Source organism: Rattus norvegicus, chromosome 7 (assembly GCF_021556685.1).
Source record: "Rattus norvegicus strain SHRSP/BbbUtx chromosome 7, alternate assembly SHRSP_T2T, whole genome shotgun sequence".
In the NCBI taxonomy this organism is placed as follows: Eukaryota; Metazoa; Chordata; class Mammalia; order Rodentia; family Muridae; genus Rattus; species Rattus norvegicus.
Genome location: NC_141540.1, coordinates 75903338 through 75922500, shown reverse-complemented (window position 1 = coordinate 75922500; position 19163 = coordinate 75903338). Strand labels below are relative to the sequence as shown.

Sequence of the window (19163 nt, the reverse complement as noted above, 5' to 3'; positions counted from 1 at the left end):
CTTCATACTTAGATAATTCGATAGTTGCTGTTACGTCATCCGTATGACATGAGGTCGTCACCTGACCTGTAAATCTGCTGTGACTCTAACCAAGCAAGTGAAACATCTGTATGACCAGAACTGCATGTCTTTGAAGAAAGAAATCAAAGAAGATCTCAGAAGATGGGCCAATCTCTCATGCTCATGGATTAGTAGAATTAATAGTAAGAATGGCCGTCCTGTCAAAAGTAATCTACAGATTCAATGCAATCCCCATCCAAATTCCAACTTAATTCTGAACAGAGATAGAAAGAAATATTCTCAACTTCATATGGAAAAACCAAAGACCCAGGATATTGAAAACAGTTCTCTACAATAAAAGAACTTCTTGGGGAATTGCTTTCCTTGACCTCAAGCTGTATTACAGAGCAATAGTGATAAAAACTGCATGGTATTGGTACAGAGACAGGCTGGTAGAGCAATGGAATAGAACTGACAACCCAGAAATGAACCCACGCACTTATGGTCACGTGATCTTTGACAAAGAAGCCAAAACCATACAGTAGAAAAAGGAAAGTATCTTCAACAAATGGTGCTGGTGTAACTGGTGGCTTGCATGTAAAAGAATGCAAATTTATCCATTCTTATCTCCTTGTACAAAGCTCAAGTCCAAGTGGATCAGGGACCTCTACATAAAACCAGATACACTGAATCTAATAGAAGAGAAAGTGGGAAAGAACCTCGAACACACTGGCATGGGGAAAATTTCCTGAACAGAACACCAATAGCTTATGCGCTAAGATCAAGAATTGACAAATGGGACCTCATGAAACTGAAAAGGTATGTAAGGCAAAGGACACTGTCAATAAGACAAGCAGCAACGTACAGATCTTTACCAACCTTACATTGGATAGAGAGCTAATATTCAAAATATAAAAGAAGTTAGACTTCAGAGAGCCAAATAACCCTATTAAAAATGAGGTACAGAGCTAAACAGAGAATTCTCAACTGAGAAATCTCAAATGGCTGAGAAGCACCTAAAGAAATGTTCAGTATCCTTAGTCATCAGGGAAATGCAAATCACAGTGACCCTGAGATCCCACCTCACACCAGTCAGAATGGCTAAGATGAAAAGCTCAGGTGACAGCAGATGCTGGGAGGATGTGGACAAAGAGTCTTTTTCATTCTTCTGGGTATATAATCAGTAGTGGAATTCCTAGATTGTATGGGAGTTGTGTTGGTTTTGCTGAGGGACCACTATAATTTTTCCATAGCTCACCAACCTCTCCTGTTGTATTAGAGCGACAGGAGAGGAGGGCATAGAGAATATATTATTTCAAGGATTTCTAGATCTTGCTGCTGTACAGGGTGCACCTGTACTTCTAGCTACTTGCAAGGTAGTGGGAGAACTGAATTTAGGCCGGCCTTCACAACACCGACTGCATTTAAAAAGAAAACAAGCCAGACGTACCATACTAATGAGATTCAGGAAAATCCTGTCAATTTGTTAAGTTGTGTTTGTTGTTACAGGAAGCTGGGTTACTTGTGCACAGATCTGCAGAGGAACAGGAGACATGGCTGCTGTACTATGACAATCCTCAGGTTACATTTCTCTTTCACAGGTCACACATTGCAAGGCTAAGAACATTTTGAAATGTGTGATAGAGAATTTGTTAAATGTTTTTTCCCCCACACACCAAATATTTCACTTAACTACTAGCTTTGCTCACATAGCACTTACATGTATTTTCCCTTACTTGTTAATAAGCACTTATTGTAAGGAGGGCACTTAAGTCTATGCTTTGAATCACTGTATGTTAATGTGTCATGCCCATTCTTTGGCTGATTTCAACATACAGATTTGACGTTTATTTAATAATTTACTGTAATATTAAAATTAACAACATTCTTTTTTTTACTCACAAATGTGCATTTGGAATATATTGTTCCAAACAGAACTGTTGTAACACATTTCTTGTCAGTCTTAGTGTCATCACTATCCTTGAGAAAACAGAAGAACTAGTAAAATATATATGAAGCAATGAAATGAAAAATATTAACTATTTTCTTTTGGAGGGTGTGTCATGATTTCCTCCTTGAGCTATTAGTTGGAAGTGTCTCATGATTTCTTTTAATCTATTTTGTTTTGGGTTAAGTGTTTTCAGACCGTATCTTTTGGCTGCCATGTGGGAAATAATGCTTTATTTAGAAACATATTCCTGTAAACTATTGGGTAAATATTTCAACTTTGGTGTATAGAATCTTGTTTGTTTTTTCCTATTTTTTTATTTACCTTAAATAAGGGAGATGAACCCCTTCTATTCAGTGTTACAGTTTCATGAATGAGTCCTGGGCTCTGGCAGTGGGCATCTCGTGGTTTAGCTTTATGAGCCTTTCAAGTTTGCTTTCCCCAGGCCAACCCAGTTCTTCTTCTTCTTCTTTTTTTTTTTTTTATTAACTTGAGTATTTCTTATATACTTTTCGAGTGTTATTCCCTTTCCCAGTTTCTGGGCAAACATCCCCCTCCCTCCTCCCCTTCCTTATGGGTGTTCCCCTCCCCACCCTCCCCCCGTTGCCGCCCTCCCCCCAACAGTCTAGTTCACTGGGGGTTCAGTCTTAGCAGGACCCATGGCTTCCCCTTCTACTGGTGCTCTTCTAGGATATTCATTGCTACCTATGAGGTCAGAGTCCAAGGTCAGTCCATGTATAGTCTTTAGGTAGTGGCTTAGTCCCTGGAAGCTCTGGTTGCTTGGTATTGTTGTACATATGGGGTCTTGAGCCCCTCCAAGCTCTTCCAGTTCTTTCTCTGATTCCTTCAACGGGGGTCCTATTCTCAGTTCAGTGGTTTGCTGCTGGCATTCGCCTCTGAATTTGCTGTATTCTGGCTGTGTCTCTCAGGAGCGATCTACATCCGGCTCCTGTCGGTCTGCACTTCTTTGCTTCATCCATCTTGTCTAATTGGGTGGCTGTATATGTATGGGCCACATGTGGGGCAGGCTCTGAAGGTGTTCCTTCAGTCTCTGTTTTAATCTTTGCCTCTCTATTCTCTGTCAAGGGTATTCTTGTTCCCCTTTTAAAGAAGGAGTGAAGCATTCACATTTTGATCATCCGTCTTGAGTTTCATTTGTTCTAGGCATCTAGGGTAATTCAAGCATTTGGGCTAATAGCCACTTATCAATGAGTGCACACCATGTGTGTCTTTCTGTGATTGGGTTAGCTCACTCAGGATGATATTTTCCAGTTCCAACCATTTGCCTATGAATTTCATAAAGTCATTGTTTTTGATAGCTGAGTAATATTCCATTGTGTAGATGTACCACATTTTCTGTATCCATTCCTCTGTTGAAGGGCATCTGGGTTCTTTCCAGCTTCTGGCTATTATAAATAAGGCTGCGATGAACATAGTGGAGCACGTGTCTTTTTTATATGTTGGGGCATCTTTTGGGTATATGCCCAAAAGATATAAAAGATACAAAAGAGGTATATGCCCAAAAGATATAAAAGATACAAAAGAGGTATAGCTGGATCCTCAGGCAGTTTAATGTCCAATTTTCTGAGGAACCTCCAGACTGATTTCCAGAATGGTTGTATCAGTCTGCAATCCCACCAACAATGGAGGAGTGTTCCTCTTTCTCCACATCCTCTCCAGCATCTGCTGTCACCTGAGTTTTTGATCTTAGTCATTCTCACTGGTGTGAGGTGAAATCTCAGGGTTGTTTTGATTTGCATTTCCCTTATGACTAAAGATGTTGAACATTTCTTTAGGTGTTTCTCAGCCATTCGGCATTCCTCAGCTGTGAATTCTTTGTTTAGCTCTGAACCCCATTTTTTAATAGGGTATTTGTCTCCCTGCGGTCTAACTTCTTGAGTTCTTTGTATATTTTGGATATAAGGCCTCTATCTGTTGTAGGATTGGTAAAGATCTTTTCCCAATCTGTTGGTTGCCGTTTTGTCCTAACCACAGTGTCCTTTGCCTTACAGAAGCTTTGCAGTTTTTTGACGTTGAGGTATCTGGATAGTTTGAGGTCATAAAACTGAATGTCTGAGATGAAGAAAGTTTATGTATCACCAAAAATTAACTACAGACTTCTGATGGTGTTGACATTTTTGGAGCTTAATACCACCACAAATCCATAGTGTGTTACCCTTTAGAGAAGCATGTAAAGATGGCAGCCTCTTTTCAAACCTCTGAAACATTTCATAATAATCGTAAAGGTTCTTAGTGGACCATTTAGGTTTCTGCAGTGTTTTAAAATAAGTCCCCAACTCTAACAAGCAATAACTCGATGGTCAGATATGCCAACATTGGCATTCCCCAGAAGTTTCACTGAATTGTTGTAATGCCAACAATTTAAATAACTTTCTATAAAATATGTGACTTGTGAACAAAGCTGGGCGTGGGAGAGGGAGTCCTCCCCAGAAAAGCAGACTAGTGGCTATCCAGTGCTTAGCAGCCCTGACAGCATACACCTGCAAGGACCATTAGATGGTCTTAACAGCTTATATTTAGGAATCTACATGTACCTACATGTACATCTACCAAGACATATATGCAGTCAGTAACAATGAGTGAAAAACGAAGTCATGAATTTCAATGTGTTTGAAAATGTTCAAACAGATTAAAAGAACATGAATTTGAACAAATTTGAGAAGTATACATGGGAGGGTTTGGAGGGAGGAAATTGTAATTAATACACAGTTTCAAAATAAAAAGTATGTCTTGAATAATAGAAAATCATACTTTAATTTATTGGAGAAATTGTTTTAAAAACTTTTGATGAAATAATTAAAAGTTTGTTTCAGGTTTGCTGAGATGGCTCATCAGGTAAAGTACTTCTGTTCATGTCTGGTAGCAGTGTCCTTCCTTCCTTCTCTGGACCAGATTGGAGGCTGAGTCTCAGGTTCCACACGCTCTTCTCTGCATGAACACAAAGCACTGTGTAACGTTTCCTGTCGGCCTTTCCTACTCCTGAGCTCTGTGAGTACAGGACTGACAAAATTCAGACAAGATTCTTCTTTCTAAACTGTTAGAGCTTGAAGAGTGATATCTAAGAAATTAGATATGATGACTTTGTTGATGGGAACTTTTGTCAGCTATTGTAATATTATGGATTACAGCAAAGAAGTATTGAAAAGAATCCATCTAGTGCAGGGAAGTTCTGATTTCACTCTAATGAACCTATTCCTGTCTCTCCAGGACTCTGCCTAAAGTAAAACTTTGAATAATTTGAATATTCAATGACAGTCAGGTTATTTATCATCTGACAATGCAGCTGTCATCTGTTGAAGAGTGAATATAGTTAGCAGTTTTAAATTTTTCTGTCAAAATTGATAAAGAGAGGGATTATTTTTTAATTGAATGAATTATCTTCTAACTGCATGCTTCATCCACCTTCAAATGGAATCTTCACTGGGATTGTTGTCAATATTAGCAAGAATATCCAAATTTATGTACTGTCATCTATTTGTAGCTTTCTCATTTGCTCGTTTCCCAGGCTAAAATGTAATGAAATAAAGGGTTTGTCATCAATACTGTACTAAGTAAAGGAGGTTACTAGAGAGGGTGAATACAATAAAAATTACTATAAGCACATATGAAGATATAGTAAAATTCTATATATCACTGTATGCTAATTAAAATTCTAATGTAGAGAAAGTAACAAAATAGTAATAATGCAATTATTTTTAAATAAATTTTTATGTATATGATCCATTTTTTATATTTATTGAAATATATGTGTATGTGTGTGTGAGTGTCATAGTTAATATCTTATCAAGAGGAATAAAAAGTACAGTTTAAAGGGTACTTACTCTCTTTTCAATAACAAAATAAAAAAAGGTTTTTTTTTTTGGTAGAGAAAATTTCATCAAATTTAAGCAACAGATCATACAATAATTAGTCCAAGAGGAACAGTTAGGCTTAGTATAATGTTACTAAATACATTATACATTTTTTACAGGTTATGGATTTAAATTTGTGGGTTTTTTAAATTTTTCATTATATATCTCTTTACTTACATTTCAAAGATTATTTCCTCTCCCTGTTTTTTTAATTTTTTATATTTTCTTTACTTACATTTCAAAGGGAAATTTGTGTTTTTAAGTTTTAAAATTCTTTGCAGAGATTTTTTTGTTTGTTTTTGTTTTTATTAAAACAATTTTATTTTTAAATTCTACTAGAGGGTTTAGACTAACAATTTAGGTTTATAAAATTTTTTGTTTACAGTTTTAGAGATTCTTACTTGGTCTCTTTATTTTGAGTTGTGTATATATTCATTCAGTTTTTAAAGAATGCTGCATATTTAATGGAAGAACGTTTTTAAAGGAAGTGTTGCCAATCAGTCTAAATTTGTTACAGTTAAAATTTGATGGTCTACAGACAATTTATAATCCTTTTCTTGTTATAAAATATTGTCAAATTTTTAGTAGTATCAGTTGGAAAGTTTATAGAAACATTTAAGGTGGCTTAAAAGAGAAGTAAATCTTTAATTTGAATGTGATGGCACCTGTTTTCATTTTGTTTCCTCGGCAACACTGCGGGTGCACCCAAACTGCCCATAGACCACCCTGGTTCTGGAGGAGAATGAAATCATTCTGTCTCTTTCTTAAAAAAATAAAACAAAACCCTTCATCCTTTCACTGACTAAATATTTAAACAGAATTATAAAGCATCTGTCAGAGTTTGTGGACTCACTTTGGAGTGAAAGAGTCTAGGACACATTCATGGAAGTTTTGAGTAAAAGTATCTGAGTGATTTTACTTTGACTCTCTTATGGTAGCAGTTTCAGTAGAGTGAGAACTAGAAATCAGAATGGTGACTAACAGTAAAGGGAGAAAACTGGCAGCACTCAACATTCGTTGTGGAAAGCCGTGCTTTCTTGTGTCATCCATTTGCTGAGAATTTGAATTAAAAAATGAAACACCCTTTTTCCCCCTAGAATGTTCCCAGCAGTCATGGCTTATGCTGTAGCACAGGGATCCCCAACCGTCCAGTTACTTCATTGCTACTTCATAACTGTAATTTTGCTACTGTTATGAACCACTATATAAGTACCTGGTACTCATCCTCCAAAGGGCTTGGGAGATGAGGCTGGAGCCGCGGCTCTGGAGACTCGTGAAGGAGAAGAGTCAAGCCAGCAGAAACAACCTTTTCTAATAGGTTCTGCGATTCTCAGACGCCATCATCTCTTCATGGATACCATAAAGTGTTTTGTTAGCTGTTTTAGCTGTGGGCAGTTGAGACTTAGAGTCATTGAAGTAAGTGGCTGGAAATTACTAATTTTCAGTGATCTGAGGCCAGAATTGATTCTTATAATAGGTAAATATCTTAGGCTAACATATATCCTTTTGACAAACTTTCTTAATCAAATTGGATTTATTCCTGTGCTTGCCAAGGAAAATTCATATGGGAATATTTTAGTTCATATTTGTAGAATTGGATGAATATATAGGCTTGTAGGTCTTTATTTAAAAATTTCCTTTTTATATAGATTATGTCTTGCCTTGGAAATATTTATAGGTGGCATATTCTAAATCAGACTTCATAAAGAAGCCTTTTATATAGAACCAACACGAACATTAAGTATTTGACATGTGTTTCAAGTGACATTCTTCTGTTCTTTTTATTGTAAGATTGCATCTTTTTCTTAGTTCCAGCACTGTCTATGACAAGCTGCTGGAGCCTGTTCTGCATAGTGGTGGTTGGGTGGGCCAGAGCTAAAGTGCGGAAGACCAGTAGTGCAGTGTTGATAGTCCAGGCGGCCCATGATGCACAGTAAGAAAGGAGGAGGAGACCTCTGCACATACAAAGGGCATAAAAATAAGGTAGCCTTTAAATTCAGCTGACTGATGAAAGGAGTGTAGACACCTAGAGAGACAGTTCTGTACCCATGAGTTTTTTCTGAAGCTTTTTCTAGTTTTTACTTTTAAAGATGCTTCTGTATGTAACTGTTGTTTACTTAGAGAGAGACCTAGTTTACCCTCAGTATGAGGGATCGAACCTGGAACATACTAAGCAAGAGCTCTACTATATCTCCAAGCTACCTCTCTATTGGTTTTAAAAAATTATATATTTTTATTTGAACTATATTTAATTTAATTATAATTATATCTTTTTACCCTTACTCTTTCTCCCTCTGTCCTCTCTCATGCACCCCCTTTGTTCTTTCTCAAATTCACAGCCTTTCTTTTCTTTAGTTGTTTTGCACACATTCTCTCCTAAATGTATAAATATAACCTGCACATTTTACAGTAAGCATGGTCTCAGAGCTAAGCACTTACTTAGTGTTGATAGCTAGTTGGGGGCTCGTCCCTGGGAAGACCGTGTCTCTCACTCTCAGTGTTCCTGGGTTGCTCAGAGGCCTCTGCCTATCCTTGAGTCCTGGTGAGTTTTCCCTCTCCCACGTTAGCATGTCCATTGATGTGTTCCTGTTTGGGTCTTGTCTAGGCAGCCATGTTGATGAGACTTCATGGGTTAGAGACATTTTTAGGAAACATAATCTCACAGCAGATTTCTCTTCTTTTGAGTTTTAGACTATTTCCCTCCTCCTCCAGTGATCCTTGAGCTTTAGGCTTTGAATTATGGTATGGATGTATCAGGTAGGACTGGGCGTCACATGTCTCTTGTTCTTTGCATTAAGATCAGTTAGGGTTTTCTGTAATGGTCTCAGTCAGTTGAAAAGCAATGTTTCTTTGGTAAGGGGGTACAAACTACACTTATTTGTGGGTCTAAGGATAAATGTATAGAATGTAGTTAGGAGTTATTCTGATTTAGTTAAGTGATGGTTGTAGGTTCTCCTTTGTGATCTATAGATTCATTAGCCCTGGGTTCTATGCTAAGTTTTCAGTACCAAGCATGTTCTCCCTCTTGTTGAGAAGGCCTTAAATCCTGTGAGAGCTGCTGGTTACTGCCAGCATATGCATGTCACTACTGTACTCTTAGGGCTGTTATGCTCGTGCCAGTCACTGTTGTGGTTCACAGCATCATGACTGGGGAGGGCTGGTGGTTGCTTCCTTCCTTTGGAAGCTTGCATGGTGCCTTCTGGGTCTGTAATATGTTGAGGCCTGGAATGGTAAGTCCTCCAACATTGTTCATTTCATGCAGGATCATTTCTTAAGTCTACCCAACGTCTTTTGTAGTTATGATTTTTGAGATAGCTTTTTTCTAGTTCTGTGAAGGATGAGATGGAGATTTTGATTGGTATTATATTGAATCTTTAAATGGCTTTTGGCATTCATAATATTGATTCTACCAAGATAGGAGCCTTGAATGTCTTTCCATTTTCAAGTGTCTTAATCAGCTTCTTCGGCTTAAAGTTTTCCTTGTACAGGTCTTTTACATCCTTGGTTACATTTAGTCCTATATAATTGTCTTTGAGGCTATTGTGGATGGGAATGTATCCATGTTCTTTTTTTCTGTATAATTGTTTTTGTTACATTGAAAAGCTATTGTTGAATTTTGGCAAGTTGATTCAGTGCCTTACTGAGTTACTGTTGACTGTTTCTAGAAGTTTTCTGGTAGAATTTTTGGATCCCTAATGTATGATATAATAATCTAGAATAGGGATTCATTCACTTCTTAATTTCCTGTGTGTATCACTTTTTTGCAGTACTGTTCTCACTAGTCTTCATGTATGATTGAAAAGTAGTGGCGGTGGTGGTTGCCCAGTCTTGTTCCTGATTCCAGTGGGATTGCTTCAAGTTTTTCTCCATTTATGATGGTGTTTGTTGTGGGTTATCATACAAGTTTTTCATTTCATTGAGATCTCTTCCTCTAGTGTACTCTCACTAGGACTTTATCATGAAGGCCTGTTGGATTTTGTCAGTCTTTTTCTACATCTGTTGAAATGATCATGTGATTGCAATCATCATGTATTTTGTTCTCAGCAGTATTTTATGTTTTAGCAATTCTAACTTTGTGTGTGTGTGTGTGTGTGTGTGTGTGTGTGTGTGTGTGTGTGTGTGTGTGTGTGTGTGTGTGTGTACAATCTCTAGGGTATACTTATTCCTCTGTTAGGTCCACAACACAGATTCCTGTCTTTAGGTTTGGTCTGTTGGATATTGTCTTTAACAGTATTTATATTATGGGAACATTTTCTTCTCTGTTATCTATTACTATGATGCATATATTTATTTCTGCATGATGTACTATATTGCCTGTGTGTTCCTTTATTTTTTAAAATTTAAATTGTTTTGGCTTATTTCAGCTAGATCTCCTACTTTGGAAGTCCTGATAGTCTGTCTTCTGCCTGAGTCTCCCGTAAGTCTGTCCATTGACTGCTCTCTTGGATGATTCTGTCTCCTTATTGAATTATGGTTTCAGATTCTGGATTGTCTATGTCACCTCCATCAGCCTGTGTCTGTGTTTTCTTGCGTTTCACTCAGTCATTAACTCTCCTTATGTTTACCGAGTGATTTCTTTAAATTCTTTGAGTTCTTCGATGGAATTTATGATAGTTCTTTTAAATTCTGTGTCCTGGCGTTCATCTAGGAAATTCTCATTGGTGAATATTTCTGTAAGAGTGATGGATTTGAGGGATGGGTACACTGCCTTAATTTTTCATGTTTGTATTTTTTGATGAGATGTGCCCATGTGGACTTGTTTTGTTAGTTCTGTGTCTGATATGGATAGGCAAGGTGAGAAGAACATGCGCAGTAGAGGTCAGGTTGGACCTAAAGGTTGGAGATGGCTTAGGTGAACACAGGGCTGAGCTGGTGTGCAGAATATGCATCCTGGTCTAAAGCTGAAGTTTGGGGGTAAAGATGGGATTGATGAAGGTACATAGAGTGTAGAATCAAGTGGCTTCACAAGACCAGACCCTGCAGAGGATGTTCAGGATGTAGGGGGGAGAAGAGTTTCCATGTCACATGAAAGTGGCCTGTAGATTGGGAACATTCAGGGTCCTGGTGGAAGCCTAGTCAACTGGGAGCCACAAATGCAGGGGTAACCATACTAGTCCAGAGCTCCAGATGTGGGCCTGGGCTGTATCTGGAGACTTGGAGAGAACTTGTAGAAGGGAAGATACGTGATTTGGTTAAAACCTAGAGAAGATCATACAGAATTCAGCTTATCAGAAAGCCCCAGTCTCATTTTAAAAATTAGCCTTAAAAAAAAGAAACTCCTTATTTGCCATTTTGAGGCAGAGTCCTGCTAGGTTGTCCATATTGGTCTTGAATCTGTACTGTAGCCCAGGCAGACACTTGTGTAATTTGTGATTCCCCTGCATTAGCTTTCTGAGTAGCTGTGGTCATAGACCTGTGACAACAGGCTCAGCTTGAAACACATACTCCAAATAGGCTCATTATTGACCTGTTACAGTTCTACTTTTTAATAGTCCTTCATATCCCTGATACAAGGATCATATAAATTTACAAACAGAAATCCATCTATCCCATCCTTTACCTATGCACGGCACGGCTGACTATGCATGATAGTTTCTTGGGGATAAGGCAATAAATCTCCACCTAGGTGCCTAGAACTTTGCTGGAAAGAAAGGTGATGAAAATGCTTGAGGAATTGATTTTTTAAAAATCTAAGTGCTTTTATTATGGAGAAGTTATTACATCACATTTATGGACATTAGACACTATTAAAAACCCTTTGGTTTTCTTTTTAATTAATTAATTAATTAAACACTCTCCTCGTATCTATTCAGTATAGTACTCAGAGTTCTAGCCAGAGCAATAAAACAGCTGAAGAAGATCAAGGGGATACAAGTTGGAAAGGAAGAAGTCAAGGCATCACTATTGGCAGATGATATGACAGTGCACATAAGTGACTCCGAATATTCTACCAGGGAATTCAACAGCAGATGAACACTTTCAGCGAAGTGGGTGGGTACAAAAATTAGCTCAAACACATCAGTGGCCTTTCTTTATACAGATAATAAACGCCCTGAGAAAGAAATACGGTAAATGACACACTTCACAATAGTCACAAAGAATATAAAATATCTTGGTGTAACTCTGATCATACCAGTGAAAGATCTGTATGACAAGAACTTCAAGTCTCTCAAGAAAGAAATTGAAGACCTCAGAAAATGGAGAGATCTTCCATGCTCATGGATCAGCAGGATTGGCATAGTAAAGATGGCCATCCTACCAAAACTCATCTACACAGTCCTCTGCTGTATGTGTGTGAGGGGCCTCATATCAGCTGGTGTATGCTGCCTGGTTGGTGGCTCAGTGTCTGAGAGATCTCTGGGGTCCAGATCAGTTGAGAATGCTGGTCTTCCTATGGAGTCTCCCTCCTCAGCTTTTTCTAACCTTTCCTTAATTCAGTCACAGGGGTCCCCGGCTTCTGTCCATGGGTTGGGTGTAAGTATCTGCATCTGACTCTTGCAGCTGCTTGTTGGGCCTCTCAGAGGGCAGCCATGCTACAGAGGCTCCTGGCTAAAGCACACCATAGCCTCAGTAATGGTGTGAGGCCTTGGGGCCTCCCCTTGAACTGGATCCCAATTTGGACCTGCCGCTGGACCTCCTTTCTCTCGAGCTCTTCTCTATTTTTGTCCCTGCAGTTACTTTAGACCGGAACAATTCTGGGTTAGAGCTTTTGACTGTGGGATGGCAACCCCATCCTGCCACTCCAGTCTTTCTACTGGAGGTGGACTCTACGAGTTCCTTCTCCAGACTGTAGAGCACTTCATTCAAAATCTCTCCCCTTGAGTCCAGAGAGTCTCTCACCTCCCAGGTCTCTGGTACATTCACAGGGTCTCCTCACCACCTACTTCCTGAGACTGACTGTTTCCATTTTTTCTGCTGGCCCTCAAGGCTTCAGTCCCCTCCCTCTCCCCCTCCTCCCAAATATCTGATCCTGTTTTCCTTTGCCCTTCCTTGTCCCCTCTCCCAGCCAGATCTCTCCTTCTTCTGCCCTCTGATTGCTTCCTTCTCCCTCCCAAGTGGGACTGAGTCATCCATCCCGCCTTGGGCCCTTGGGCTTGTTTAACTTTTTTGAGTTCTGTGGATTATATCCTGGGTGTTCTGTAATTTTTGGCTAATATCCACTTATTAGTGAGTACGTGGATGTCTGTTTGAGTCTGAGTTACCTCATCAGGATGATATTTTCTAGTTCCAAGGTTGGAAGATTTAATGACTGCTTCTATTTCCTTGGGCATTATAAAACCATTCATAGTCTACCTGATCTCGATTAGCTTTTATATTTGGTATGTGTATAGAAAATCATCCACTTCATTTAGATTTTCCAATCTTGTGAATTACAGACTTTTGATGGAAGACCTAATAATTCTTTGAATTTTCGTTTTTATTGTTATGTCTCCCTTTTCATTTCTGATTTTGTTAATTTTGGTGCTGCCTTTGTGCCTTTTAGTTATTTTGACTAAAGGTTTGTCTGTCTTGTAGATTTTCTCAAAGAAGCAGCTTTTGATTTTGTTCATTTCTTTCTGGGTTTGTAACTGATTCATTTCATTCCTGATTTTGATTATTTTTTGCCTTCTACTCCTCTTTGGTGCACTTACTTTTTTTCTACAGCTTTCAGATGTACTTTTAAATTGCTGGTATGAGAACTTTCTAATGTCTTTATGGAGGTACTCAATACCCTTTGAGCACTGCTGTCACTGTGTTCCATAAGTTTGGGTAATTAGTACTTTCATTTTCATTGAATTCTAGAAAATCTTTAATTTCTTTATTTCTTCCACGATCCGGTGATCATTGAGTAGAGAATTGTTCAGTTTTCAAGTTTTTTAGACTTTTTGTTGTTGAAGTCCAGCTTTAGTCCATGGTGATCTGATAAGATGCATAGTATTATTTCAATCTTCTTGTGTCCGTTGATGTTTGCTTTGTGACTGATTATATTCTTGATTTCAGAGAAGGTCCTTGAGGTGTTGAGAAGAAGGTATATTCTTTTGTGTTTGGGTGAAATGTTCTATAGATATCTCTTAGGTCAATTTGAACCTTAACCTCTGTTAGCTTCTTTATTTTTCTATTTAGTTTCTGTCTTGATGATTGCTCTATTGTTGAGAGTGGGATTTCGAGGAGTCCCACTATTTGATGTGTGACTTAAGCTCTAGTAATGTTTCACTTATGAATGTGGGTGCCTTTGCGTTTGGTGCATACATGTTCAGAATTGAGATGTCCTTGTGGTGGATTTTTCCTTTGATGAGTATGAAGTGTCCTTCCCTGTCTCTTTTGATTGCTTACAGTTGAAAGTTAATTTTATCAGATACTAGAATGGCCACTCCACCTTGTTTCTGAGTCCATTTGCTTGGAAAACCTTTTTCCATCCCTTTATACTGAGATAATGAGTTTCTTTGTTGCTGAGATGTGTTTCTTGTATACAGCAGAATGGTGGATTCCGTTTACCTATCAATTCTCTTAGCCTGTGTCTTTTTATTGGGGAATTACGTCCATTGATGTTGAGAGATATTAAAGACCAATGATCTCTGTTATTTTGATGTTGGTAGTAGAGAGAGAGAGAGAGAGAGAGAGAGAGAGAGAGAGAGAGAGAGAGAGTGTGTGTGTGTGTGTGTGTGTGTGTGTTTCTTTCTCTTCTATTGGTTTTAATGGTGTGAAATTATTTCTTGTTTTTTCTTGAGTATAGTTAGCCTTATTGTGTTGGGGTTTTCCTTCTAGTATCCTCTGTAGGGCCAGATTAGTGGAAAGGTATTGTTTGAATTTGGTTTTGTCATGGAATATCTTGGTTTCTCCATCTACGATGATTGAAAGTTTTGCTGAGTATAGTAGACTGGCCTGGCATCTGTGGTCTGTTGGAACTCTGCCGAGGCTCTTCTAGCTTTTAGTCTCAGATGAGAAATCGGGTGTAATTCTGGTAGGTCTGCCTTTGTGTGTTGCTTGGCCTTTTTCCCCTGCTACTTTTAATATTATTTTTTTGTTTTGTATATTTAGTGTTTTGATTATTCTGTGGCAGGAGTATTTTTTTTTTCTGGTCCAATCTGGTGTTATGTAACGTTTTTGTACCTTTATAGACATTTCTTTTTTCAGGTTAGGGAAATTTTCTTCTGTGATTTTGTTGAAGATGTTTTCTGGACCTTTGAGGTGGGAATAATTTCTTTTTCCTTCTCCTCCTCCTCCTCCTTCTTCTATTCCTATTGTTCTTAGATTTGGTTCTTTTCAAAGTGTTACAGATTTCCTGGATGTTCATATCATGAGCTTTTTAAATCTTGTGTTTTCCTTGACTGATATATTGATTTCTTCTATTTTATCTTCTACCCCCGAGATTCTCTCTTCCATCTTCTGTATTCATTAGTAATACCCATGTCTATAGTTTCTGAACTCTTCCCTAGGTTTCCCACCTCCAGGATTGCATCAGGTGGCATTTTCTTCATTGTTTCCATTTCCCTTTTCAGGGCTTGGACAGTTTTAGTCATATCCCTCACCTGTCTGATTGTATTTTCCTATGTTTTTTAATATTTAATTGCTTTCTCTTTTAATGACTCTCCCTGTTTGAATGTATTTTCTTGCATTTCCTTAAGGTTTTTATTCATGTCCTCTTTACAGGCCTCTATCATCTTTACAAGACTGGCTTTAAGAGCCTCTTCTTGTGCTTCCCTTTATAGGATATCCAGGGTTTTCTGTAGCAGGGCAGCTGGGCTCTGGTGGTGCCCTGTGCCCTGGCTCTTGCTGACTGTGTTCTTAAACTCTGGTTTAGGCATTTGGTTTTCCCTGGTGTTGGTGGGATAATCCTGATGGCAGTGGGACTTCTGGAGTTGTGGGCCGGACGGTAGAGATGAAAGTACACTGATCTGTTGGGTGTGCCATAGGCAGACCCCACTCTACTCTTCCAGGCACACGCAGCTGTGGTGGTGTGTGGGTCCAACTCTGCAGACTGTTCCAGCCCGATGCCTGGGGCGATGGGTGGTTGGGCAGAGTTCCAAGCTTTTGGGGTCCCTTGTGGGCTCCACTGGAGATGGTGGAGGATGCCTTTCCAGACAGGAGTGCCAGGGCACAACTAGACAGTGGGCCTCCAGGGATTACTCGTGCCACTCACCTCTGCTGGCTCCCCTAAGTGGACCTTCTTTTGGTTTTCTTAATGTTGTAAAGTACAACTGTGGAACTTTTCATAATATGAATTGTTTCCATTTTTTATATTCATGTATTTCATGTTTACATTTAAATATTTATATAATAGGTTCCTAATATAGAAATATAATTGTATACATATATATGTATATAGTTTTTTGAGACAGAGTTTCTAAGTATAGCTCTGCTATCTTGGAACACACTCTTGACTGGCCTTGAACTCACAGAGATCCACCTGCCTCTGCCTCCAGAGTGCTGGGATTAAAGGCATGCACACCCCCCAATTTATATATTTACACAACATATGTTATATAATATTTATAAAATTTATACAATAATTTTCATAACAAAAATTATCATACCTGTGTCATTTTTTTATGCACTGTTCTTTTAAAACCATGTTTTCTTATTTGTATTGAAAGCATGACATAAAATTTACTAGACCCCCCAGAGCTCCCAGGGACTAAACCATCAACAAAAGAATATACATGGAGGGACCCATAGCTCCAGCAGCATATGTAGCAGAGGATGACCTTGTTAGACATCAGTGGGAGGAGAAGCCCTTGGTCCTGTGAGGCTCTTTGCCCCAGTGTAGGGGAATGCCAGAGTGGAGAAGGAGGGAGGAAGGGAGGAAGGGAAGGAGTGGGTAGGTGGATGAGTGAATGGGGGAGCATCCTCATAGAAGCTGGGGGAGGGGGCATGGGATAGGGGGTTGTGGATGGAGAAACAGGGAAAGGGGATAACATCTGAAATGTAAATAAAGGAAATATCCAATAAAAGAAAAAAAAACAATCTAGGAGTTTGGTGTTCTGCAGTTTTAAGTATATTCAAATTGTTTCATACTGGATCTTTTTAAAAATGGGTTTTTTGCTTTAGTTTTGAAAACTAAAATTCTGTGGTAACCACACATGCATTCCCCAGTTTCTTTCCTGCTCTTCAGTGTTCTGTTTCTTCCCTGTGTCTCTAACTACAGCAGATACTTGTCTTTATGGCTTTTCCCGTGTGCTTAAGGTTGTGAAGGTTTATTCAGTTGTGGCAGTGACACATTATAGACAAAATACTATTTACTGTGGATATGTCATTTCATTCATTCTACGTATTCATTTTTATAGTTTGCTTTTATTATAGGTTATTGTTCTTTTTATCAAATTTCTTCGTCATATTTTACCTTACTTGGGGCCATAAACCATTGTCCTGGCTGTGCTTTGGGAGTTACGTGGTCAGGTCTTCCACCTGTCTTGAGGCTGCATTGATAACATATACCTTGTTACATTAGTCACTTGGAAATCTTTTGATTTGTTTTGTTCCCTTAGATATTTAATTGATTTATGTTTAAAAGATTGAGAACTTTGTCAATTGAATAATCACAAATCATGAGGTTAGAGTTCTTTCCTGATAGCTGACAGATTCTACGTTCCTCAGCTTAACTCAGGGCACCTCATGCTGCCCCAGGGCATGTGATGTTACAACGTCAGTTGAGCAGACCTTAGTCTGCTATGAAAGCGGAAGGAGGGCTGGAGAGATGGCTCAGCGGTTAAGAGCACTGACTGCTCTCCCAGAGGTCCTGAGTTCAATTCCCAGCAACCACATGGTGGCTCACAACCATCTGTAATGGGATCCGATGCCCTCTTCTGGTGTGTCTGAAGAAAACTACAGTGTACTCATATAAATAAAATAAATCTTTAAAAAAAAAAAAAAAAGAAAGCGGAAGGAAAGCCAGGCCGTCCAGCTCTGCTGCTGACATCTGTTTCTGATACAGTTGGGTAATATTCTCAAAGTTAAAGATGCGATGTATGATTACTGTCTGTGGTTCCCTTGGTAACGACTGCAGGCAGCCTGTCTCCTTTGTGACCTGTTCATTTGTGTTAGGTGTGACTAAGTCCAAGTGAAAGTGAGTTGTACTGCTGAGGAAAGTTTAAGTAATTGATTTTTTTCTACCACTAATCCTCTTAGATTAGTTATTTAATTTATTAAGTTTTATTTTACTCCTTGAATTTTGCAAAAATAATGAAAAATCTTATCAGAAATTTCAAAATGTACATTTGCATTTAGGGATCACTCTTTCTAAAAACCATATATTAATTTTTAACATAACAAACTAATGTATTCTGTTTTTTCCCTTTGATACAGGAAAACTGTCTGTTTTCTTTAAAATATTTATACTGGAATTAGAGATGAATACATGAGGTTAAGTGAAAGTGTACGCGAATACTTATGAACACAAGTGTGAGTAGAGAAAATATAGAAAGTGGTTTAAACCAGGGTGCCTGACTCAGGCAATGGTGGGGAAGGGAAGGGAGTAGGGAACCATCAGAAGCTAAAATGGAGGGGCCCTGAGACAAGGAGAAGGGCTGAGGGCCCAGGGCATCTTGTCCTTACGCACACAGTGTGGGAAATGGTACCTTTTGGTGTCTCAGAACAAGGACTTGACACTGTTGGGTTAGCTATTCTGGGAATTCGTTTTCTTGCTGAGCATCCAGCTTGCGGTGCATCCAGTGGGGTTCTCAGAGGACTTGCAGGAACCGATCTCAAAGAACAGTTCCTTTCCAGTTAGCACAGTGGATTATGCTCCTGAATCAAGCATATTTTCTTTGTACAGCATTGTCCAACTTTTATATGAAGTCACCTTTTTTATTTGTCGTATGTCCTGTAACTTAGTTGCTCCGATTTCACATAGTGACTTCCCATAGTGAGGTGATGTCCTTGGATGTAATGATTACGCTATTGCTCTCCATACAGATTTCAGTGCTGTCATATGACATTTGTATGTATTCAATCATACATACACATTTCAGTGCTGTCATATAGCATTTGTATGTATTCAGTCATACTTCCTGGTATTTTACAGATAATACTTTCACCTCTTTCTTGTTTTTATCTAGTTTGACTCTAGGGCAAGTACAGATTCTTTTAAACTGTGTGATACATAAAACAGGCATCAAGGAGATTGCACTAGAGAGAAAGTGCAAACTCTGCCAGGGCTGCTTAGTCAGCTGTGCTAGTGTTAGCTGTGCTCACTGAGAGCATCACACCCTGATTTCTAGTAGTTTAAAAAAGTCATTAGCATTTTACTCTTGTCTTAATTATTTTTCTTTTGCTGTGGTAAAACTCCATGACCAAGGCAACTTACAAAGAGAATGCTTATTTTGGCATTTACAGTTTCAGAGGTAAGTTAGAGTCCATGGTCGTCA

The 19163-nt window shown here is 38.7% G+C and overlaps 1 protein-coding gene across 7 annotated transcripts in view; it reads left to right on the top strand.

The window, feature by feature from the left end:
* The window catches only part of Stk3 (serine/threonine kinase 3), a 270202-nt gene that overhangs the window by 91082 nt on the left and 159957 nt on the right, over positions 1-19163 (top strand). The window contains exons 1-2 of one of the 7 annotated variants that reach the window (XM_087558963.1): positions 13-819; positions 4833-4957. The exons of the other annotated variants lie outside the window; for them this stretch is intronic. The gene's annotated coding sequence lies outside the window, so the exon portion shown is untranslated. Of the gene's footprint in view, positions 1-12; positions 820-4832; positions 4958-19163 lie in introns of those variants that run through there. 7 annotated transcript variants of the gene reach the window in all.